A 26336-nucleotide genomic window follows, 5' to 3' on the forward strand; every position below is an offset into this window, starting at 1 on the left:
TTAAAATAGATTTAGAACCTAGAGAGTGCCTTACTCACATCACAGTGTATTGGGCTCTGGGCTATGTGCTAGAGGTTAGTGAGGGGAAAAACATTACCCTTAATAAGTTTATGTCCAGCAGGTAAGGTAAGGCTTGTGCAAGTATCTGAGGAGAGGAACAGATAAAAGAAGGAGGAGGGCTCTTCTGAATGGGGAAAATTCAGATTGCTTGGTGGAGACATGAAGGGTAGTTTTGGACATGCAGGGATAGAAGGATGGCTATGTTAACTGGAAAATGGGGTAGTAAAGTGCTCAAGTGAAATTCAGTCTGCTCCATGGCATACGGTCCCCTAGGACTTGGTCCTGTCTTCTCAAGGATCTAGTCATCCTCACCTCACATTCTGCCAGTGTTAAGCTATTTGTAGTGTCTCACAAGTGTCATGCTCTTTCCACTTTGCACCTGTGCTAACAGATAGTTTCTGTACCATGAGATTTCCATGTTGAGCTTTTTTAAAAACTCATTTCAAAATGCAGGAATTACTCTCTGTAAATCACATCTTTGTGGTTGTTTGCTCTTGCCAGCCACAAAGTCCTAGAATTCCAGAGCTTGCACATAGGGGATGATTGTTGTTCAGCTCCACAAATGACGTTCACACATTTGTTCCTTTATTTCTACTTGAAGCGTGTCTGTTGCTGAAAAGACAAGGATGTCAAAGGAGCTACTCTTAAGAAGATCACTGCTGGTGGGAGACCAACAAGTAGTTTTAACATGAAACTTCTTGGTGGGACTAGATGTATAGTGGTGCAGGGGAAGCAGAGGCGGGTGCGGCCATGCTGCCTGGTGGCCAGGCATTGGGGCAGGATGCCCAGAGAAGAGATGCTTGAACTGAGTCATGAAAGATGAGTGGGAACCTGCCAGATGGACAAAGGAGTAGGATGATGCAGGATCTGACTCTGCAAGTGTAGAAAGACATAAGGGAACATGAAAAGTTTGGGAACAATCAGTCCCCAGAGCAAAAATGTATGTTTGGGAGAAGTGCAAAATGACGAAGCTGGAAGAGTAAGCCGCCCAGAAAGGGTATAAATTCTAGATTAAGAAGCTTGTACTCTGTTCTAGAGGTAGCAGTGATCATTAAAGAATGTTAAACAGGGATGCCATATATACAATTTCCTTTGCCAGTAGATATCAGGATTGTAATATCTTAATATATAAAATTGTTTAAAGCAGAAGCAATACCGTGTATCAGTTTAAGAGCTGAGTGTGCACAATATGATAACACTTCTTATATACTATGTGTATGTGGACAAATGATTTAATTTCTCCAAATCTCAGTTTCTTCATCGGCAAGCTGGGGGGAATGATAATGGCATCTGTCTTAGAACTGTGAGAATTAGTCTATTATTGCTAAAGAACTCAACTATTATAAAAAGTACACAGTAACTGATTTCCATTTACTGTGCGTTTGGTTTTAAGAATAGCTAATAGGTATACAACAAGAAGTTGGCAATGTAGGAACTGGTCATGTCCTTAAAAGTCTATTGTAGTAGGTATTATTTTAACTTCATGACAAAGGCCAAAAGCCAGAAGCTGAATTTTAAGTATTTTTTGAAATCTGAGATTGTCTAACATATCTGCTTGACTAAGGAACATTAGAAAATAAAACATAGAAATTAAAAATGACGTGGTGGTGTGGCAAGCCAACAGCATGTGGGGTTCTGACTGGGATCGGCCAAACTTGGGTAAGGTTATTGGAACCCCACCCCACAGTTAATGTTACTGTGTCCCATCACACAAGGCCGTCTGCAGAAACACAGGGCATGTGTGAGACTGAAAGAGCTTCTGCCATGGCTCAGCTGGTCCCAAGCAACATGTGCTGAAGCCCGGGGCACCAAAATGTTTGTAAAGTTCGCCCTTAGAATGCTTGCCTTCTAAGACTGAATAATTATCTGTGAGATGTGGATAACCATAAGTGTATTTGAATATTCATTAAAGAAATCCTTCACATACCGTACTTAGATATTATGATACAACTGACAGTAAACACTTAAATGTAATTTAAAAATTTCAGAAAAGGATGAAAGACTGATTTAGTGCTGCAATTGGTAAAAATTATGTATGAGTGAGTGAGTACAAAGTATTTCAAAAACAAAAACATTCCAACAATATGAGAATGCTTATATACCAAGATGTATTTTATATATATATCACTGGTCTTTCTGTTAATTAAAAAAAATAAAATCTTGTTATAAGATGGAAAGATGGACACTGCATTGCATATCCATATAGTCTTATTCATTGGTAATTATGTTTTCTTTGCAATTTTAAAAAGTGTTTCAAGTTTTCTCCCTATTGCAGCAAGATTTTTAAGGTAATAACCGTGCCAATTTTTTTTATTGGGGAGTGATTTTACTGACTTTCCAATTAATATTGAAACATTCTGTTTCATCAGGTTAACCTAAACAGCAGGACTTTTGTATGTTTGTAGCTTCTCGTATGATCTGTTAAACGTAATACAGAGGTGAAGTCAGACCTTGGTCTTTTTTTGCTGAGCAGTGACTCAAGATTGAATGATGAGTAACTGTTACTCTCCCAGTCACATGAATCACAAGCACCACAGGAAGGCATAGTCTAGAGAATTTTTTCATGATGATGAGTTGGTGCCATTAATGAGAAGAAGTGGGTGCTGAATTACAGGTCCAAGCCCTTGAAAATTACCCTCGAGCACATGTTATTAGTTTCATTTTTTTTCTTGGAGTTACAGTTTGATTTTTTGATAAAGCAGTTTATCGCCCTTTAAAAGATATTTAAATTAGAAAAATGCTTCTTTTATGTTTCTTACCCAAAAGAAGCAATTTCTGAGTGGCCTTGTTACTGTTTGTTTTCTCATTTGCATTCTAAACCCCCTCTTTGGGCTCCTGTTTGGAACCTGTGAGGGTTTATTTGTAGAGGGGAACACATTGAATTGGGCCTCAGGATTAAATGAATTCCATGAATTAGAAGGATGACCTTGTAGTTAGAAAAAGGTTTCATTGTGTGTTTTCCTGCTTTCACTGTAATAGAATTTGTGTTGTATGCTTCATGTTCAGATTTTTTTTCTTACTTTTGTGTGAGTTACATCAAAAGAATAGACTGAAATTCAGCACCCAGTCAGTGGACAATAAATTGGCTGAGTTCTAATTGTGAGAATTGTAGTTCTACATTTTATTTTCCCTCCTGTCATGCTCAGCAAATAAAAAATCCCATTTACATTTCAGCCTCCAGATATGCTCGGATCTTTGGGCATGACAGGAACACTGTGGGCAAATGGCTTTATGGGTAGGAAGGATCCTGCTTACACAGATTTCTTTTTTTGTGTGTGTAGCCAAGTAGTGTTAAGTCTGGTCTGAATAGGGAGTGAAGCTTTGCTGGACTGAGAGAGGGTAATAGAGGGGAACGGAGGGACTGACCTGCCAGTGTCTGTTTCTGGAAACACAGTTCACAGCTATATATTAGAGGGGGAGGCTTTGGAAGCTTCAAAATGATCAAGCAAAATGGTAAGGTTCTAACAATTTACTGCTAATTGATTAGCTTTGTGTATAAGGGGGAGCAATTTCATGCTATTGCAGTCAACTGTCTTTTTTTTGGTAACTTTTTCTGACTTTTAAACCAGATTCATTTGCTGCCTGTTCAGAGTGGTTTCATTCTTCTCTGGGGCCTGATTGATTTGGCCAAGGGCCCATGATCGCTAGCTCTGACAATGGGGGTAAATTAAAATTGCCCATGACCAGGGTCAGACCATCTCTGAGAGGTGACAGAATAGTCCCTAAGGCCTGGTGACTTGAAGTGCTCAAATTCTATTTTATATTCTAGTTAAAAACAATTTAAAAAATGGTAGCCTTCAAAGTACACGAGATACAATAAATCATTTCCTCTTTCTATAGATTGGTTTAGAGAACATCTCTAGGAAGACTGCAGAAGAACATTTTACTGTTCCCATGGCAATTCATGTCAACAGCAAATACCTATTTGGTACTGTGTTGTTGCATTTATATCATTATTTTGCTTTCTTATGAAGTACTTAAGCATGTGATAATTTCAAGTTTGGAAGGTATGTAGTACATGAATTTGCCCCAATTTACAGGTAACTAAATTGAAGCTTGGAATAAAGTTTGAATTATTGAATTATTTGAACTCACAGAAGTGGTAGAGTAGAATTAAAACCAAATTTCACTAACATCTAGATTTTTGAATTCACAACTGTGATTAAGAAAGGCACGTAGTTGCTAAGGCAGTGGGGTTAGGCTTATATTACTCATTACTTCTGGGGCATTCTCAATCATACATGTTTTAAAATCAGTAATGACAGTTGAAGGGGGAAAAAAAGCAGGATCTGCTTGTTATATTAGGGAAGCATGAATGGAAGGACATATTTTCTTCAAAGCACTCCTTTTCTACTGTGTTTTGGGGTCACTGTGTCTCATCTCTGACACAGGCTTCTGCAGACTCAGCAGTGATGGTGAATTACAGTTACATGATACAGTCTCTTACATACATTATAGACAGATCAGGTATGAGGTTGTTTCCATTTTCACCGAAAAGGATCATTGTGGACAATTTGCTCATTTTTCTCAGGAGCTTGTGATTTAGGGTACTATCATATTTTTTCATTCTTGAAAAGGATAATAAAAACCCACCTCTGGGATGAATAAATACATTATTATGGGTGTTGAAATTGTTTAAATAGGAATATTTATCCCATCCTTGACTAAAGATACATTATCCCAAACACAAATATTGTCAATTGAAGGGTTTGAATGTGTTTTTCAGTTAGCTCAAGATCACTTTGTATAGCTAGGGTTCAATCAAATGCCACTTTTAATCAGCTAATTATGTAAAGTAGATCAGGTTTTCCTGCCAAGCAAATGACTGGGGAGGAATAATTCTATAAGTGTACAGTCCTGAATGCTTTTTTTCCCCCCACAAAACAGTCCTTGAGGAAGCCATGTTAACAAGGTTAAATTGTATATGCCTTAAATTTTGAAATAGTTGCTCATTACTTCAGGAGGAATACGAGAACATTTGATTGCATGTAGGGAAGGGAATCACCACCTCATTCCTGCCATGAAATTCTCTAATCTCCGTGTTTCCCATTTTGCACTAACCTCATCTCTCCTGGTCTTCCAGGTGTCCTGAGGCTCAGAAGGCCAAGAGTACAACCTGTCTCCTCAGCAGCATCAGTTTGTTGTAGGAAAATTTCCTGGCTGTTCTAGAAGAGAGTGTACAAACTTCCTGTGGTCCTTCTTAGAAGCCATGGCTTCAGATATTTCCAAAATAACTTACACTTCTGCAAAGTCAGTAGCATATAACCTGTTTTGTGCAAGCAGGTCAGTGTTGGAATGGAGAAAGGAATACAGGTCTCCTTCCCTCCAGATCCCTGCATAGGAACTAGGAAATTCAAAAACAGTGTGACTGCCCAGGTGAAGTAATTGTTCATCTTCCTATGTACAGTGCAGTCTTAGTTACATGGGAAGTCATATCTCAGGCATCTGTTACCCTGAGCACATGCAATAAATGCTTGTTAAAGATCCAAGAGTTGAGAAAATTACATATTGTTCCAAAATCCAAGAACTATTGGAAGATATGCTGTAGCTTTTCTCATTACTGTTCCTAACTTCCTGCCTACTTCTACTGTTTAGTTTTTCTTCTGTCGCCGGCAAGGTTTCTTCTGAGCCTTAGGAAAATAGCAGAGATTGACAAGATTTTTCCACAACAACTTAGCATATTGCTGGGAACCTGGGCGCATACAGTATTGGGAGATAAGGGGTTTTTCATAATCCTCATTCTTCTCTGTCTGCATTTGCATTTTTTAGGCAGGCCTCTGCTTGTGGAGGCAGCATGGCTATGCTGAGGTGATGTGGTGGGGCCAGCATTTGCAGGGCAACGTGTAGTTGGAGTGAATCTCAAATCTCCTTCCCCTAGCTAGCAAGAAGTCCTGTTGGATGTCAGTGGCCCAAATGCAGGGCTGGGGAAAAAGGCAGAGTGCCTTTCAAAAGGGCACAAAATAAGGAACGCTTTATGAACAGACAAGGTCATGTTCTGAAAGGCAGCGATAACAACTACCATGGCAGGTTAGGGGTGTCAGATATACAGAGTTGTCCTGAAACACCCATGATGAGGTTTATGCCCTCAAAGTGTTCCTAAAAATGGAAGAGGACTGTAAATATTCCCCTAAGATTTATAGGACTGGTTTATGGAAACAAGGAGGAAATTACTTTGAAATCTCACATTTCATACTAAAATGAATGCAGATTGTGCATTCAACTTCATAATTTTATTCTATTTGCATTACTCAAAAGTAAGTAAAATTGAAAATCTAGAAGTAGGGACCCTGTTTATAATGGAATTCTTATATACTCTGGTATATATATCTCTAAGCTATTCCCAGGTAGTTTTTATGCCTCAATTTAAGGTATAACTCTACTAAAGAAATGTCTAATGTAACTTTTCAAAAGGATCATATAAATAAACTCTATGGTATTTGAATAAAGCTCAAGTCAAAGAATCAGTGTGGTATAAAATTAGGAAAAATATCCAGTGGCCATTTAAATTTCTTCCCTGCCTTTTTTGGGTTATATGGAGTTCTTTCTCATGTGGTGAAACAATAACAAAAAGCAAATAAATAGAACATTATCTATCTGATAATAGTACTGTATAGTAGGAAGACTCTTATGAATCATATTCTCATACTGGCTGACCCCGATAGAAACACTGTCTCTTAGGCAGATCTGTAACCTGTCTAACTTGGGTGACTATATAATTTTGTTGCTTTATGGAGGAGCTTTTCAGAATTACAGTGGCTCATCAGGCATAAACCTGGACAGTCCCAGGAACTGGTTATCCCTTCTTCAGAAGTCTCTTTCCCCTAATTAGCAAGGAGTCCTGTTTAGATGTTAATGGCCCAAATGGGACTTGTGCAGGGTTGGGAGAAAAGGCAGAATCTTTTTTAGAGGCACATAATAACAAATGCTTTCTAAACAGATGTGGTCATATTCTGAAAGCAAATGAGTGGTTGGAGAACCATTCGCCATGGTTGGTTGGTGAGATGAGATGGATTAGATTAGATGTTTTTACTTTTCAAGAAGCCCAAAAGGTAAAACAAAGGGCAAATTTAGTTTGAAGCATGGATGGGGATGTGATTCCAATTCTCTCCCTCCCTTCCACACACACTCCACTCAAAGTTCCTGAGGGATCCCTGGACATAATTTGAAAATTCTGACTTTCCATCTGTACATTCCATCCATCATTTGCCTCCAGGTGGGAATTCCCTGCCACATTTTCATGTCCAGAAGATGTTAGGCACATGCAAATCCTAGGTGATAGGCAGATGCAAACTCTAGTGGGAGGAAAAGGATGCGATCCCACCTACTGCAGTGGGGCGTCACCTATGGGCTTCACCTTCTTGTTTGTTCTTGCCTTTCTTAACTCATATTTTGTCTCCATCTGGAATAGGATGCTGGGCAAATGTTTTTTCTTCTAATCATTTTATTGTTTCTTGTCTGAAAGACCCGAACCTGCAGAATATAATTTTAACAGTGGAAACATGTAGTCATTACAAATAAACATCAGATCAGAAATTCTTCCGTGTGCCCAGAAAAGTGATTGGGCTGTTCCCTGAAACTCTGCAATCACAAGGGATAATATCCTAGTGCTGAGCCCGTAGGTCACATGCAGCATGAGAATAAGGCTGTTTTGGTGGGGGGTATATGAAGGTACACAAGAAGTTGACAGCCCTGACTTGCCTACAAATGTCCCAGTGCAACTAAATGGTTGATTCCCTCAGTTATTCTCTGTCCCCTTGTTTCTGGGCTGTACTCTTCCCTCACTCTCCCACCGCCCAGGCTCTTTACTGCAGATGTCCCATCCATCTTCTTGTGCATGATTTGGAGTGTTGTTCCTGAGATCACCCTAACCACTGGGTACAGTTCTTGCGATTAAGGCTGCCTCTTCCTTAGACCTCTAGCATGCAGGCAGCAGGAGTTGAAGCTCCTCGCAGAGAAGTGGAGTGAAGTCAGCACCTCCTCCAATGTTACTGATGCACTAGGGGACATGCTGCCAGGAGAAACTGCCATGCTTCAGCCACACTGGCTGTGAGCTGGGACAGGAGGGAGGGGAGCATGCTTTTATGACTCGCCCTGTATTTGCATGTTCCCTCATCACTGCCTGGGTGGGCTTTGGCATCTTTGTGTCCTTGCCCTGTTCAGTGATCCTTGGGAAGCTCCTCAGCATGGATGCCATCAGGTTTGTAGGCTCAGTGAATGGTCTTAGACCTGGCCGGAGGCAAGTACCTTGCTTTCTGTTATTTCTTTTCAATGCACTGTGGGTTTTCTAGCTTTGAGGTGCAAGACTGCCTTGGGCTTGTGATATTCTGGCCCAGGTTCTGCTCATCTTTGGATTTCAGCTGCTGCTGAGTTGATGGTACCTCTCTTTCCGGCTCATTTGGTTATCTGGACTGTTTCAGGAGCAATTATCTGAGAAAGAATGCTTAGAGGAAGGTATCTACGTATAAGTGTTTGATACATGGTAGGAGACATACTGGCTGCCAGAGGTAAAAGACATGAGCTGCAAGGTAGTACTAGATGCCTGCCGATTCTCTGAGAGGCATGTGGTCTCTGTAGTCACTGGCATCTCTCAAGTATAATTCAACAACCATCATTTGTTCAGTGTCTATTATGTGCCATGCATTTTTCACATATTTTCCCATTTCATATATTCATAAGGCAGTATATTAGTATCCTCCTACTGTTGTAGGAGTATTAGCTGCTGTAACTAATTCCCACCAAGGTAGTAGCTTAAAACAGTCATAATAAATTTGTTACACTTATAAATTAAAAAGATAACAAATTTCTTATAGTTCTGCAGGTTCAGAAGTCCTAAAATCAAGGTGTCAGCAGGTCTGTATTTCTCCTGGAGGCCTTAGGTAAGACTCTGTTTTTCTTGGCTTTTCCAGCTTCTGGAGGCTCCCCACATTCCTTGGCTCATGGCCCCGTCCTCCATTTTCAAAGCCAATGGCATGGCATCTTCAAACCTCTCTCTTTCTCTGACCTTTTCATTTGTCGTCGCATCTCCTCCTCTGAGTCTGATTCTCTTTACCCCCTCTCTCTCTTATAAGGACCCTTGTGATTACATGGGGTCCATCTGTGCAATCCAGGATCATCTGTCCATCTCAGGGGCCTTTATTTATTCATTTATTTATTTTTAATTTTTTATTAAGGTATGATTGATATACACTCTTATGAAGGTTTCACATGAAAAAGCAATGTGGTTACTACATTTACCCATATTATCAAGTCCCCAGCCATACCCTAATGCATCCATCAGTGCAGCAAGATGCCATAGATCCACTATGCGCCTTCTCCGGAGCCTTTATTTTAATCACATCTTCAATGTCCCTTATGACACGTAAGGTAACCTGTTCACAGGTGCCAGGGATCAGGATGTAGCCATCCCTGTGGGGCCAGTATACGGTCTGCTGAGTAAGAGCTGCTCCCAGCACCTGAGCGACAGCAATAGATAACATACATTAAGTTCCTATTCTGCTCCAGTCAGGAGAACAGTTTTATTTAATTTTCACAGCAACAGTAAGAGGTAGGTAGTCATAGCCTTATTCTACACTTGAAGGTGCTGAGGCTTGGGGAGGTTAAGTAACTTGTCTAAGATGGTGCAGTCAGTTGGCCGCAGACAAGGGATTCCGACCTGGGCTGTTTAGTGCTGGGACTCATGCTTCCACCTCTACACAATGCCACAGTGATTGAGTCTCTAGTGCAGATGGGCTTCAGTGAAAAGGGTGTTTTCTCTGGGTCACAGAGGTAGACTGCAGTGAGTCAGTATGCAAATCCCTTTGACTTCAGACCCTCAGGCTGAAAGGCTGCTGTGCATGGCTGATGCTGTCAGACCCAGGCACTGCTACGATGTTTGCCTGTAGCTATGGTTTCCATGCCCTTTGTTTGTTTTGTTTTGTTTCCCTTTCTTGATGGTGCTAGATTCCCAGTGATATCAGGGGAGAAGGCTGTCACTTAGGCGCTGGTGTCTCCACACTGAGCATCACCGTCACTGGGCGATGGCCTTTGGCCTGAGACGCCGAGCTCCCAAGGGGCTCCTGAATGGTCTGTGCCCACTCATGGGGGATGGGCTCCAAGTGGTCTCCTGTGCCCGCTCATTGCGGGGTGGGCTTCGAGTGGTCTCCTGTGCCTACTCATTGGGGGTGGGCTCTGAGTGGTCTCCTGTGCCCACTCAGGGGGGATGGGCTCCAAGTGGTCTCCTGTGCCCATTCATGGCGGGTGGGCACTGGATGATCTGCCGTGCCCGCTCCCAGGGTTGGGCTCCAGGTGGTCAGCCATGCCTACTCATGGGGGTGTGGGCTCTGAGTGGTCTGCTGTAGGTTGAGGTGACATTCTGCCTCGCTCAGAGCAGAGACCCTGACTCATGTTGAGTTTTATATTTATTTATTATTCGTTATTTACTTTTATTTTTTAGTGGTGAAACCGGGATGCTGAATTTTAAACACGGTGCCTGTGATGGAAAGCTAATGTTTTATGGAACCAGCCACAATTTAGTTACCATAACAACTTGGTAATATTCATTCTGTGCAGGCTTACCACCTCAGAGCGTGATGAACAGCAGTCATTCTGGCCAGCTGAAATGGGCTATCACCTCATTCTTGTCAGGCATATTGATAAATAGCTCTGTTTCATGACACACATTTCAAAGTCATCACTTTTTTATGCTACTGGCCTTCTCGTAAGCTGCAGGAGTAACTCTGGGACGTGCTGCTTTTCTGTTCCTGAGCTATTTTATCTTGAAATTGTATGTTTGTGTGTGGGGAGGGCAGTGAGGAATGTAAATGGTTGAGTCCATATTCCTGGAGCAGAATATCATAGTATTGTAGCAGTATATTTATCTCATCTGCCAAAAAAACCTTGAAATAATGTAAAATTTAGTCTTATTCTTTATGGAGTAAATTTGACTTACTCTGGAAAAGGTGTGGTCAATACAAAGAAAGGATTCCTTTCATTCACTCAAGCATTTGATATGCACTAAACCATTGATGTCTAGTATTTTCTTGTTGATATGTAGTAACACATAGCGGAGTTTAAATCTTGTAAATTTAAATAGATGGGCCGGTGGGAGTGAGGGAAAGATGTCAGGATTTTGTTTGTATTCTAGTAGGTAAGAGAGTGTTCTTCTCTGTTTCAGGAAGGGTTAATAAGTGTTCCTTGGGGGGGCAGAAGGAAAAGGCAGGGTAATGATGCATTCTCTATTCCTCTCTGGTAAATACAGGATGTGTAGTCACATTCCGAGGCTTTAAACGTCCAGCAGAGAAACCTATTGAATTAACTGCCTCGCTCAGCTGTGGGGGCCGCATGGGGGCCCCACCCCAGCAGAGCATGGGAACATCTCGTGAAGCGCTGTTCGGAAAGTGCTGCCTCCGAGCAGCAGTGGCGAGGAAACCAGAGTCCAGGCATCGCCTCTGTTCCTCACTGTCTCTGTAGTGATTCAGCTATGGATGGACTCAGTACTTTCATTCGTCTTTGTGAGGTGATACGTTTTCTCAGCTTGCCTCCCCAAGTGCTCAAATGGCATTTCTTGCGGTTTATGCCATCTAGGAATCCATCTATGCAATGCTTTTGAGGAGTTTGTACAACATTCTGTTCAGCTTTCCTTCTCAATATGTGAGTTTATTGCTAAAGAAGGCTATGGAGTCTCTTTGGAGAAGTCTAAGGAGAAGAACTGATCATCATTTTTATGGGATGACTAGAATTCAGTTTTCTAGGAAACAGGTAATACATATACTAAAATCTGTATTTATCCTAATTATTTCATTTACAAATGTGGAAGTCTCATGCTCACTAATAAAGAAATTCTAAGCTTTTTATGTACACTGGAGAGAATCTTAGAATAAATTAGTTAAACCTCTCTTCTAATGATGAAAGAACTCATGCCTAAAGAAATGAGTTCCCCAGCGCTTCCAAGTGAGAAAATTGGCTGTAGAACTTGGATCTCCCAACTCCTTAATAATGCATTTCCATGTTTTGTTATTGGAAATCTTAAGAAATTGAAGTAAACAAAAATACTCAGGAAAGGCATATTAAATGCCTCTTGAGGGCATCCCTACTTTGAGAGGGGGTTGGAAATTCTCTGGCTTCATTACTGTTGCCTCTCAAACTCATTGACTATTTAAGATACATATCTCTTATTGAGGAATGGCATTTTTAGGAAGGTTTCCTGTGTACATGCCAATCCAAGATATTATTCAGTGTGAAGTTATTTTCTTCCAATCCAAAAGAGTTGGAAGAAAGCATATTTGAGTGAGTGAGTATGGAGGAAGACAGTCATAGACTACTGTTTATTTCACAGGCATTCTGAGATCCACTCCTGCCCAGCTGGCTTGATGGACATTTGACCACAATCCCCTGAGTGTGAATGGTCAGTGTATTTTATGTGATTTAGCAGAGTCAGTAGCTTTTCTAATTCAGAACAGCCTTTGTGTACTGTGTTGCCTACCCATGGTTCACATTGTCTGAATAACAATGCAACACCAGATTTTGACAGATTAATCTCTGTCTGATGAAGCTTCCCATGTCCCATTTCTTAGAATTTAATGTGCCTCTTTCTTCCTTTAATTTTTTTTTTCTACAACAGCATTGTCTGAAATTTTGAGGTAACTGAGTTCTGCATTTATGTTCTGGTTGGAAAAGTGGCTGTGGTTCTAAGTGAAGGGGTTGTATTCATCCAGCACTGTCTATATTGTTAGCCAAAAGACTTGTATGCTCCGGTAGCCTGCTAACAGAGCACCCGATTATATAATTTTATTTAAAATTTTCAACTATATTCTCCTTTGGTGATATAAAATTAGAGCTCAACAGATTTATTATCTCACAGGATTAACCCAGGATGACTTGAAATATTTGGGTATTATACACAGCTCAGGGAAAAGGAATAGATGCTTGTGTGTGACTGCTGAAATGCTGACTTTGTTATTTTCAATAAACATAATAACTACTTTCATATAAGTACATAATTTCCTGGAAGAAATGAGGAATTGCTGGTAAAGTGGAACATACATGAGACATACCTATTTACCCACCAAAAATACACTTACTGGTACTCACTCAAGTTTTATTTTTAGGAGGGAAATAAAATCAAAGACAATGTGTTTAAAATCCTTCTTGGCTTCAGAAATGTTAGTAGTTTGCATATTTTCATGGGCACTGTTAGCAGGGTTACTCATTTCCTGATGATGTGGTGAAAGTTTGTCTTTATGACAATTTAAATGAGAGAGAAAAGAGATATAAGGATTGGGCTTTCTGAAAATTATCTCCCAAGACAACAAAAGAAATCAGCTATGTTGCTTCAGTGAAGCTATAACAGTAAGACATGCTGTGGACATGAATAGGACCAGAACCCATTGAGCGTGAGATACAATAAAGACAAGATAAAATTGTTTGAAACTGTCATTTCACATGCTTTATTTTTATTTTTCTGTCCTGATTAGCTGCTGGGCTAAAAATTTTCTCTTTATGTCATTTAATCTTTGGTTGGTTAGTGAGTTATGATTTAGCTTCTCTAGTCTGATTTTTTTTCATTGATGAAATTGAGCTACCAAAGGGCCAGACCCTGGATTGTGGTGAAGTTCACTGAGTCTAAAGCATGCACTTTGGGTGGGCACCCAGCAGCTCCTGAGCGACGTGCCGCACTCCGGGAGTGACTTCCTAGAAGGGGCATGTGCTGCGGGACACGGAGAAGAGATGCCTGCTTTTTGACTGTCATTTCTTCATGGATTGGTGTTTGCTGCAGGGTGAGGGTTTGTGGCATAGAAGTCTGCAGAGGAGATGTTAGGATTTGTAAGAGTTTTCAGGAGGCGTGGAGAGGTGAGGTGGCATGGCTTGCGTAGGGTACCAAAAATACGCTGGGAGCGCAAGGTTGGTGTTGAGAATACGCGGTTGGAATGTGCAATAGGTGAGTCTTCAGTCTCCAAGGGCAGACAGGGACTATGCCATGCAGGCCTCTCAGACTGTGTTAAGGGTTTAGAAACTGTGGTACTGAAGAGAGAGTGATAAGCTTGCATTTTATAAAGAGAATTGCTCCACAGGTGTGGCAGGTGAGCCAGGAGAGGGCTGAGAAATAAGAGTAGGAATTTAGAAAACAAACCCTCAGCAGTTTATGTTAAAGGAAGTGAGGGCCAAGTTAATGCAGTAGCAGTGGGGATGGAGAGGAGGCATTTGTCATTGTGAAATTTAGGTGCTGTGATCCTTAAGGCCTGATAACATTAAAATGGAGAATGAAAGGTGGTAGTGAGAATTAAAGGGGATAATACATTTAAAGCAGGGTTTGACACAGTGTCCAGTGCCTGTGACATAGTAAGTACACAGGACGTGAGAACTTGCTGTTTGTCGTTGCCCACATAGACAACAAGAAACGTCTTGGAGATTCCTCTTTGTGAGAAGGGTAACTGTGGATTTCTCCTCTGTATAGCCAACCCCATCTTCACATACGCCCCCGGGCAGATTGCATACTCAGATTTCACCTCTTAGGGAGACCTTGGCTATCTTGTGTTCCCTTTATGTGGTGGCCTGATGGTAATACTGAAATATTTTATATCTGTTAACAGTATCTTGATTTTTACATGCCCTCGCCCAATGACCTGACGTATGTTTTAAATACAACTCAGATGTGGAACACATTTGTTTTCTTTATGCTATCATTAAGGGAGAAAAGTCCAATTCCCAACTCATATTTGATTCTTTGTGCAGGGTTTTATTCTACAAGTGTTTCCTTTCCCTCTGTTCTTGAGAGTTATATTTCCATTCTTGTTTCAGATAGAATGTTTCTTCCAGTTTAGTAAGTTAGGAGATCAGGCTATTCATAACTCTCTTGGTAATAGAGCAGACAGTTCTTTGATAGGATATATTTAGGGTAAAACTAGTGTATTAGTCTACTTGGGCTGCCATAACAAAATACCGTAGACTGGCTGGCTCACTTAAACAACAGCAGTGTTGTCTCATGGTTCAGGAGGCTGGTACGTCCCAGATCAAGGTACTCATAGACTCCACTCCTGGTGAGGACCCTTTTCCTGGCCTGCAGAGAGAGGCCTATGCACTGTGTCCTCACATGGCCCATCACTCTCTAAGTGATCTTTCTCTCTTCCTCCTCTTACAAAGCCACTAGTCCCTCATCTAACCCAAATTACCTGTAAATATCACCACACTGGGGGCTAGGGCTTCCACATTTGGATTTTGGGGAGACACACTTCAGTACTTAGCAACTGGAGTTGAGAAATGTGAATTACCGTGTTTGCCACTTTTATGCCCTGCCTTACATTCTGCCATTTGCAGGCCAGTCGTGGTGATTGTCTTACCTGGCCGTGTCAGTTGTTTCAGATACCTCAAAGAGCCATTCGTTAACTGATTCATCTGCCAGTAAACGAGAGGATTCAGAAGTCAATAATTTTGCCCTTAAAAGCTTTTAAAGCACAGAGGTAGTTTCTTAACTGGAGGGAAAGCAAACGCATGTGCAGACTGCTGTGGGAGTGATTGTCTCCTAGGGAATGGGAATCAGGGAATGTGCCAAATCAGGGCCTCGGTGAGAAGGACTTTCTTCAAGGTCCCCTTCAAGGCCATGATGGGCTGTCCGGGCTGCCGAGACTGACACTGTGTCTCGTGCTCTAGTTGTGTCCTGTGATTAAGTTGAGGTTAGAGTTAATCTTCGCATAGCATGGATAATTTCCCTTCAGGTAGGGCCCTGTATTTAAAGGAAACTGTTAATTTAATTACTTTTAGTTAGTATCATTTTTCTTTAATGCTAAAACACATTTTTCCACATTAAAAAAATCTCTGAGATCAGCATGTGTCTTTTAATCAATTATGCATCTGGTTAACTGGCAGAGTTCTTTGTTTTCTTCCCTGTTATAGTAGTCTTTTCTCTCACCATGTTTACTTTCTCAGTTAACATAACAGTACGTTTTATGATTGGTGGCAGAGAATGAAAACCCCAGTGAAAGCCGTGATAAAACGCGCCTGAGTGAGCTCTTCCCTTAGTATCTCATTTAATGCTTACAGTGACCCTATTATCATCTTCAATTTATGGCTGGTTTGGTGACATTAAATTACTTGTCCAAGGTCATTTTCTTTGTTAGTTTAAATAAATGAAATACATATTTTTTTCTTAGGTATCCAGACCACAAATCTTTTAGTAATTTTCTAAGACTACATACGTGAGAGAAAAATATTGATTAGTTTTGCCCTGATGTTTAAAAATACGAATCTAAATCACATAGTTGATCGTAAGAAATTCTGTCTTCTTGTATTTGTTGATGCTTCACATGGAATATAATTGTTTTGTCCTTCAACCTATTAGGAGATAAAGAGTTCTTCTAAGATGGCTGAAATGGCATGTTTGGACCCTGGGTAAATCCAGCTCCACTGTTCTCAGTTCCATGACTGGGACTCCTCAGCTCTTGATTGCAGGCGTATTCTCATCCCGGCCAATGTTGATTGGCTTAGCATAAAATTAGTCATGATTCTGATCCTGTTCTTTATGATGTGTGGATTCTATTCTCTGGATTCCCTTGAGCACAGACTTTGAATTCAGTGCCAGTGGCTGAGTGTCTGTATTGTCTCATCCTGCTGGAGCCTCTGCTGTGGCTCCTTGCCTGGGTCTCACAGGACCCCGGCCCTGCCTGCCTGGATCCTCCCTCTAGGTCCTGTATCTCCTGTATCTAGACTTTCTCTCTAATGCTAGAACTTGGACCCATGTTCTGCTTTTCTTTGGGGAACTCCTGAGTGAGCCCTGCTGGCATTCCCTGGCTCTGCCTGTTGCAGATAGGTCTGGGGCCTGCCTGAGGTCTCAGTTCTGTCTGTTCTCTGCCCTGGCCTCTGATTCAGACATCAGGTACCAAGCCTTGAACACCACGCAGCTCAGCCTTAGCCTGGTGTTCAAGGCTTCCCAAAATCTGCCTGTAACTTTTCTTTCCAATAGTTTTGTACTACCCAGTATTATCAAACTCTCTTTCTAATGGTAATTTGATTTTACTGTATTATATTATGATTTCTGAGTTTGCATATTTGTCTAATCTTGGCTAGTATTCTCTGAGACCCTTGAACATGGGACCATGTCTTTTATCTTTATATTTTCCTGTAGTAACTTACACATAGTTAGCAAAATGAGTGGTAGAGTTAGTATCTATTAGGCACCCAATGATTACCTGATGATTAAAGCCTCCTAATAAATAGAAGAGCATTCATGGGAAGTAGGCCCTAATCACATGATCAGCATCTAATGGGTCCATGTGCCTGGATTTTGGAGTAGTATCTTTTAGCTTTTGAGTATTTGGTTGTATACCTCTAATGAGTCCCTATTAACTCTCTGTAGAATTTAGGTGTTTTTTTCAACTTCTGAGATCATATTTTACATATGATTTGTGTGTGAAATATATACACATATATACATTGTATAGCCTTCCTGTATAAATGAATGTTAATAATGGTTTGAGGTTTTCGAAGTTCAAGTACTTTAGAACTGTTTAAATGTCACTGAAATATAAGCTTATGAGGGAAGTGGCTTTCTTTAGTTTACTTCTATATGCTCAGTTGCTAGAACAATGTCTAGGTGTTTAATAAATATTGAATAGTAGGTACTCAATAAATAGTGAATAAATGAATAATTTTAACACTCTGCATTCCTGGGGACAGGAAAAAAAAAGTATTTCAAAATTCATTAGGTTCGATATATTGCTTGCAGTTTGGTTTAGCTTTAATTTCCAAGTTGTATCAACTTACAGATGCCTAGGTTTGGAAGAGAACTTAAATCTCTATAGAGCCCAGCTTCTCTATCCCAGAATAGCCAAAGAGTAAGTATTATGCATGTCAGCAAGTACAGTATTAGTTCTTACACTGTTACAGGAAGCACCTGGCCGACCCACTAGTGAGAAAAGACCACTTCCTCAAACACTTTTCTCCTTCGCCCCTCGTGCAAAGGACTGTTTAAATGGGAACTGCAGAAAATTACATTATGTTAAAGTGATTTGTGCTGTCAGCTGAAGAGGCACAAAAGTGGTTTGTTGAGAGCTCAGAACCAGTTCTTCTGTTGTGTTTATTCAGTCTGTTTCTGTTGCACCTTCTCTGCCAGTGGAAAATGGCCTGGGGATTCGGAGAAGGAAAGGAGTATGAACTATTTGAGCTGTGTTTGGTGCCATAGTGAACATTGGAGCATTTTCTTTGTTCATTTGCTTAGCCCTATTATGATTAAAACTGTATTTTTAGAAAAAGGAAATAAATACTAATAACTTTTCTAGTTGACCAGTTGGCTGGTAGATAATTAATCTTCAGAGTGTTTCAGAGTAGAAATTATAATTTTTCTCTTCTTGGTCAATAACATTTCCAGTGATCAAATATCATAGTCTGTCTGATCCAGATGTACCTGAAATGCGATAGAGTCCTTTTCTTTAAGCTTGAATTTTCTCTCTACCCTTCTTTTAAAGATCATCCTTATATTCTAACTTACAAACCTCCTTTCATCTTTAAGTAATGCTTGTTTTTCAAAATAAAAATATCCCTTAAGTTATCATCTATTTTCCTGCCCATTGTTGCCAGTTTCTTATCTGATGTCATCAGGAGCACATCTAATTTCCCTTACGTATATGTCCCTTTTCCAGTGGGCTTCCCTAGGTTAAAAAACCACAGACCTTCAGCTGTTTCTCACATGCCACTACTGGATCCCCTTACTGTCCTGGTCTGTTTAGATTTGATAGAGCTTTTTTGTCACATGCTGTTCAAAAAAAACTCTAAACAACATGAGCACAGAGTAAGTTATATAGAGGCTTTCTCTTGAAGAAAGTGAAGTTTTATGCATTGTGAGGTGAAAGTTTTAACAAATGAAGCAAACATCAATTTTCCTTAATTTATAGTGTTTGAACATTGTCACTAGGCCTCTGTATTTACTATTATGATCTTTACAACAAATGCCATGCTCATGGCTTTTACCTTAGACATTTACAAACAAAGGACATAAACCTGTGATTGCATAGCTGAGACTAACACCATAAAGATTGTTTAATAATGTAGTTAATGTGCATAAGTGAGATTAAAAATGAGAAACTATGTCATGTGCATTTGCTCCAGCCCAATTCTTGTTTGTTAAAATGAAAGATGGCTCATTGTATTTTGGAGCATTGCCATTATAAAAATAAATGTCAATATGTTTTGTACTTGCAGAATGTTAGCACTTGTCTACAAAATGCCAAAGGATGACTACACCAGTCCTTCTGGGTGTGGGCATTGTATTCACAGCATGACATAGATTACAAAACTGTAAGCCTGTGCTCTGTCTTACAGGAGGTTCCAAGTTCTAATGGTTATTTAATTATACTGAATGCCTTCTTGATTGGCTAATCCTTAGCATAAGGAACAAGTCTAGGTGTGGAAGTATTAGATGGCTTTCTCTCTGCCGCTTGCTTTCACCCAGTTCCTGTTCTTATTTCATTTTCCTCCTGGCTTTTCTAACTCTCCCTCTTCAGTCATTTTCCCTCTGCCTTACACTGAGCAGCCTGGGCATGGCTTTGTCCCACTGGTGGAATAGGGATTTAATAAGATTGCTGACCTCTTGGCCAGAATGACTTGCCTAGCTGACAGTTGTTAACCCCTAGCGGGCTAGGCAGGTAAGAAAGCCAAGTGATAGAATTCACAGGAGCTGCTGAAACAGAAGGTGTTTGAAGACTGGGGACCTCTGTCAACACTTTTCTTTTTTTTTTTCTAGTACTAGGTTCTGGATGGGTGGTGGTCTAATTGGGTCAGAAGTAAATGACAAGAAGGGATTGGTAGGTTTGCATTCCAATTTGCTTTTAATCACTGTCTCCACTATACTAAAAGCCTTTATAGGGGAAAGGGGAAAGAGAACAGGATAAAGAGTGTTGTAAAAACCAGTTGTGTTTTCCTCGTTCTGGCCTTAGAGAAAGGGTTCTAGTTGTGGCTCTGAGGTGAAGCTAATGTATTAATGATGAAGACTGGGACCTAGAAAGTGGGTTTGAATGACCAGTTCTGGGAATGTTGGGGCTGATGCTAGATCTTCAAGGCCATTAGCAGAGTTGAGACCTGTAAGAAAATGCTAGTTCACTGTTTGCACAATTAAGGTCAAGTAAGCTTTGCAAACTATGTATTTGCTTAACTTATTCCTCTTCACGGTAGAACTGCAATGAGGCATATAAAAATTCCTCTCTAACTTTGGGACTTAATATCAAATATATAGATACAGTTTTTTAAAGTAATAAAATATTACATTCTAGATGCTGATGTCTTGTGACTTCTTAATACCTTATTATATGAATTCACTCTCTTGTGTATCTGATTCAAAATAAAAAAGGTATTAATCCCAAAGTGGTCTCCTGTGAGGTACCTGTTAATTCCTAGTTATGAGATCAGACAGATCAGATTCAATTAAATAGTTTGGTCTACTTACTGATATGTAACCATCTGCTGTAGAGAGCTAGGGGGCACAGTGAGTGAGTGGAGAGTTCTCTGTAATCTATTGGGTTTTCTTTATTGGCTCAAAATCAAATAGTTAATCTAAAGCAATCTATTTTTCTGGCCCTACCCCCCACCCCCCACTTGACTGGGATGTATGGTTTGAAGTTTGAAGGTAGTTCCTGAAATTATACTGCAAATGTGCTTATTCCAAGTACATAAAATGGGAGGTCTTTTGATATATTTGATCTCTCTCTCAACGTCATGCACCCCAATAAAACCAAGTAAGACTTAGTACCAAGTAAGTTTTTGGTTAAGTCAGCAGTGATTTATGGGGGTCCATTAATGTACTGCACAGACAGGAATTCTGCTGATTTGACTAGTCAACAAAGCAGATAATGGGAGCTACATTCCCACCCCTAGGGTTTGTGAGCCAGGAGGAGCACATTCCTGGCCCTGGTGGCACTTTAGTAGCAGTCCTGCAAGAGAGAAAGTAAACTGGTTTTCATGAGTGTTCATCTGTTGTGCTGTGAAGATACCATGTTTCACCCTTACAGCAGGTTTCTGCAAACAGAGATCTAGAAGCTGAACAAAATGACTGTAGAAATTGTCTCATTTGTCCTGAAAGCAATATCCTTCCTGCGAAAGCAAGGGATTTAGGTGGCAGAATCAATATCGTGGTTGCTGTGTGGGACTTGCTAATATGCAGATTAGCATATTGGTGCTTATGAGCTTGATAAGCATGAAAGGCCATATTCTCTCTGTATTTTATTGCATGCAGTCAAATGAAAGAACAGACAGAAGCAATGTAAGGGAAGGAAATGATATATAGCATAATCTTTCAATCATGTTAATTCCCATGTGCAGTGGTGACAGCTGACATCTAGGTACTACCTAGTTGCTCGACAAACTCTTGTGATGAGTCACTGGTGTTGTGTGTGGTGTTTTCCTAAAGAAAAATCAGATAAGACCTGGTACTTGTTTTTTTTTTAAGGTCTCATCATCTTTTGGCATGTATAACTAGGAAGCGTTGGCAAATGGACATCCAACTGTGAGATTTATTCCCTGAAATGCTCTTTTCAGGGTTCCATGTGAAAGCGTCGGCTGTGTCAATTAGTTGAGATGAAATGACATAATTCATTGACCGGTGGTGATAACTTTCTAAATACCTTGAACATTTGGCTCCATGTAACTGAATGGCTCACTAATTGCTCAGACGCATGCCTGCCTTTGTGATCAATGTGCTACTTGGGCTAGCCTCAGCAAATTTATTGCCTCATTCTCTATTTGAGACTACTTAGCTATTCACCGGGTGGTATCCCTGAAAACGACAGTCCCTGCGGAGCAGAATCTCGTGTCAGAGGGCAGAGGTCTCTCTTTTTTTTTGGCTTTGGAATCACTCTTTCATATTCTTAGAGGCAGGCAAAGCTGGCAATTTGCATTTAAAGTACTGCTCTCCAAGGTTACATTCTGTTGAGTATATCTTTCAGATAGTGGACATTTATCATAGCGTAGCTCTCAAATCTGAAATTGCTGCTGAAGGTATAGCTGGAGAGCCATCACAGTCCTGGAGAACAAGGTAATAAATCAGAAGCTGCCACATGATCACTATGGTAACCGTCAGGCCCCGTCACACTGCAGGCATTACTGAAGGGTGGGTGCAGTGTTCAGCTCATCAAGTGTTTGTGATCATAAACCTATTGACACTATAGATTTGATAACACCATATTATTGTCTTTGTGAATTGAAAGGGACTACTACCGAGACCCCATATGGGGGTAAAACAGTATTATATTTAAGGTAACATTTTATGATTGTAGACTTGAACTGGTTGTCTATGTCAGTTGGCATAATACAGTAGCATATAGTTTTAAAGGTAAGACCTAGCTTTTCAACACTGAAACTAAACATTTTTTTCTAATGACATTTCATGCTGAGATGACCATGTAGACATATGTAATTATGTATCCATATTGACTGAAATCACTTAATTTTAATGTTTTAACACTTAGTATGCAACATTTCTTTTTGACACAATTTCTTTATCATGATTTTCAGAACTATAAATATGGGATCTTGAGATACTGCTTTCTGCTTCCTTTATTTTTAAATATATGCACATAATTGTGTTTTAAAATTGTATAACATGACATTTAGATATAGGTAGCATCTTGGTAAAATTATTAGTGAATTGTTGTGAAGCAATTAGAATATAAGGCCAAGAGTATGAAAGGTAATATTTTTATTATAAGAACTGTGAATTCTCAGAATTATAATCACTACTTTATATAAATAAAAACATGTGTTCTGTAAGAGTTGAGTTCATATATCCAGTATGTTTTATCTGAATGTAGTGAGTAGTAGTGAATATTTTCAACTACACTTACTCATAATAGAAGGTATTTCCTCCAAACACTTTTAACATCTAACTGTTTAGCACAGTATTAAAGAGCATATATTTAGAACTAACAGCAGGGGAGGAAAACCCCACATTTATTATTATAATAAAATTGTTAGTATTTTTATAATTATTGCATTTAAACATCTTTTTTCCAACTGACTAAAAGGGCTTTACTGAATATTACTGGCAGTAACTATGGTAATTCCCTTGTGAGAAGAGACAGAAACTCATTAAGATCATATTAGGGTGGTGTCATGTCTACATGTTCCTCGTAAGGATGTGAATTTTCTTTTCTTCTCGCTCCTTTTAAAAGAATGATCCAACATTAAATTAGTAAGCAGGTATTCATCATTACGTCTTAAAAATACCTTACCCAGCTACAGACAGGACTAACACACTGTAAGGTCTGCACAGAGCACGGTACTGTGCTCTCTAAATGTTGGAGGCAGGAAGGAATGAAGGACGAAGGAAGGAAATGCTGGAGCGCTGCCTTCCTTCCTATCTCCTTGCATGCACACTGCATGGGTTTTGAATCTGTACTTTTAGTGACTAGCAGAGGAAGAGGCATAGCAAATGTTTAGCAGTTTAAAAACAAAAGCTTTCTCCCTGCTATCCTCCTCCTTATTTGAATTGCAGCTTGCCGCTGGGGCCTGTTGCTGAAACGTAGTGGAACTTGGTGGTGCCGCGTCTGAGCTGGAGTGTGAGAGCTGCCGTTTCATGTGCGCTGCTGAGCACCCGCACATCGGAACTGATTTGCACCATTTATGGGCTGGAGGTAAAGCAGCAGGCTGGAGAAGAAAGACGTTGGGTCGGCCGCTGAGGCTCTGTCTCAGAGTGTTTATAAAGGTAGCAGTTGAGTGTTACTTGTTATCTGTGCTCAGTTCCTTTCCGTAGTCTCAGTTTCCAGTAGGTTCTCACTCAGAGGTACTTGCTCCAGTACTTTGGTACGTTATGGAAGTCGGGAAGATTGTACAGTGTAAAGGAAGGCTGCCAATACTCTGCTCACCCAGTGCGTGCTGGGTGCTCTGGCAGGTGTCGGCATACATACTCTAATTCTGTGAGCAATCCGAATAAGCGAGCGCTGTAATTCCCATGTTATTGATGAGGAGGGTGAGCTGAAGAATTATACAAACATCAGGGAAGTGGCTGAGCTGGATTTTCAACCCAGTTCTCTCTGATGCCGAAGTTTGTGCCCCCTCCATTTTTCTGTCTGTTTGCATGAATGACCAAGAGGACATAACCTCTTCCGGTTTCTTTCTTTGCTGTTCATGTTTTTTTTTCATTGTTGTTTCTGTGGTAAGACCACTTAACATGAGGTGTACCCTCTTAACAAATGTTTAAATATACAATCAAGTGTTGTTAGATGTAGGCATAGTATCGCCTAGCAGAGCTCTAGAACCTTTTCATCTTGTATAACTGAAACTTTATAGCCATTGAATAGCAACTGCCCACTTCCCTTCCCCCAGCCCTGGCGACCTGTCTTCCCTCTGCTTCTGAGTTGGACACCTTTACATACCTCCTATAAATGGGATTACGTGGTGTTTGTTCTTCTTGGCTGTCTTATTTCATTCAGCATAACATCCTCCAGTCCATCATGTTGTTGTGTATGGCGGAACTTGCTCCCATGTCTTGGTTATTGTTAATGGCATGCATGCAGTGAATGTGGGAGTGCTGGTATCCCTCTCAGATCCTGATTTAAATTCTTCCGGATCTATATACCAAGAAGTGGGATTGCTGGATAATATGGTAGTTCTATTTTTAATTTTTTGAGGGAAACTGTACGGTTTCCATATGGCTGAACATTTCACATTCCTACCAATGTCTCCACATCCTGGCCAACACTTGTTTTCTCATATGTTTTTTTTTGATAATAGTCATCCTATTATGTCCATACAATAAATGTGAGGTGATATCTCATTGTGGTTTTGATTTGCATTTTTCTGGTGATTAGTGATGTTGAGTATCTTTTCATGCATCTGTTTGCCATTTGTATATCATTTTTAGAGAAATGTCCAAGTCTTTTGCCCATTTTTTAACTGGGTTATTACTTTCTGTGGTTGAGTTGTAGGAGTTCATTATATATTTTGGATATTAACCCCTTATCAGTTACATGGTTTGCGAATATTTTCTCCCACTCCATGGGTTGTCTTTTCACTCTGGTGATTGTTTCCTTTGCTATGCAGCTTTTTAATTTGTCATAGTACCACTTGTCTATTTTTGCTTTTGCTGCTTGCATGGTGTCATATCCAAGAAACCATAGCCTAGGCCAATGTTACTAAGTTTCTACTCTATGTTTTCTTCTAGGAATTTTAGTTTCAGGTCTTATGTTTAAATCTTTAATTCATTTTGAGTTGCTTTTTTTTTTTAATGTTGTGTTTGGTATAAGATAAGGATCCAAGTTCATTCTTTTGCTTGTGGATCTTCAGTTTTCCAAGCACCGTTTGTTGAAGAGAGGCTGCCTTTCTCCATTGTGTATTCTTGGTACCCTTGTTGAAGATCAGTTGACCATAGATGCCTGGGCTCATTTCTGGGTTGTCTATTCTGTTTGATTAGTCTGCATGTCCATTTTTTTTTGCCAGTACCATACCGTTTTAGTTGTTGTCATTTTGTAATATATTTTAAAATTAGGATAGGTGATGTCTTCGCTCCACTGTCCTTTCTCAAGGTTGTTTTGGCTGCTCATGGTGTCTTGTGGTTTCATCTCAATTTTAGGATTGTTTTTTTCCATTTCTATAAAGCAGTGCCACTGGAATTTTGGTGAAGATTGCATCGAAGTGATCTGTAAATCACTGTGGGTAGAGTATGGAATGTTCCTATGTATGAACATGGGAGGAATGCAAGGTTTCCAAATATTAAAGGAAGATGTAAAATTACTACCTCTGTTTACAGATCACATGATCTTATATACTGAAAACTCCAAAGATTACACAAAATATTGTTAGAACTAATAATCAAATTTAGTAAATTTGCAAGATATGAAATCGACATTCAAAAATCAGTTGTTTTTCTCTACAGTAAAAATAAACTATCCAAAAAGGAAATTAAGAAAACAGTCCCATTTAAAATAGCATCACAAAGAATAAAATATTTAGAAATAAACTTAACTGAAGAGGTGAAAAACTCATTCACTGAAAACTATATAACATTGATGAAACACATAAAAGAAGACATGAATAACTGGAAAAACTTCTTTCTGTTTCCCTGGTGTGTATTTGGATGTTTCTACTGCAATTTATCACTTCTTAGATTTACATTCAGACAGTGTGCCTGGTACTAGAAAAATCCATTCAAGTTCAGGCCTCTGTGCCCTTAGCTCTAAAGGAGGCAGATTGGGGTAAGAAAATCATTCTTTAGCAGTCCTATTTGGGGTTTGATTTCAGGCCTTATCCTGTATTAACCCTTTAATTTTGGGGAAATAGCTTTCCCTTTCTGGCCAATTCCCTCATTTGTAGGGGAGAGTGAT

The 26336-nt window shown here is 39.9% G+C and overlaps 1 protein-coding gene across 5 annotated transcripts in view; it reads left to right on the forward strand.

Annotated features, from left to right (window-relative positions):
• NAV3 (neuron navigator 3) overlaps positions 1-26336 on the forward strand; it is an 859400-nt gene that overhangs the window by 13983 nt on the left and 819081 nt on the right. Inside the window, exon 1 of one of the 5 annotated variants that reach the window (XM_057487522.1) lies at positions 22851-23719. The exons of 3 other annotated variants lie outside the window; for them this stretch is intronic. The gene's annotated coding sequence lies outside the window, so the exon portion shown is untranslated. Of the gene's footprint in view, positions 1-22850; positions 23720-26336 lie in introns of those variants that run through there. One more of the 5 variants, XM_057487523.1, reaches the window with a different exon arrangement.

The sequence above is a fragment of the Manis pentadactyla genome, chromosome 10 (genome assembly GCF_030020395.1).
Source record: "Manis pentadactyla isolate mManPen7 chromosome 10, mManPen7.hap1, whole genome shotgun sequence".
Classification (NCBI taxonomy): Eukaryota; Metazoa; Chordata; class Mammalia; order Pholidota; family Manidae; genus Manis; species Manis pentadactyla.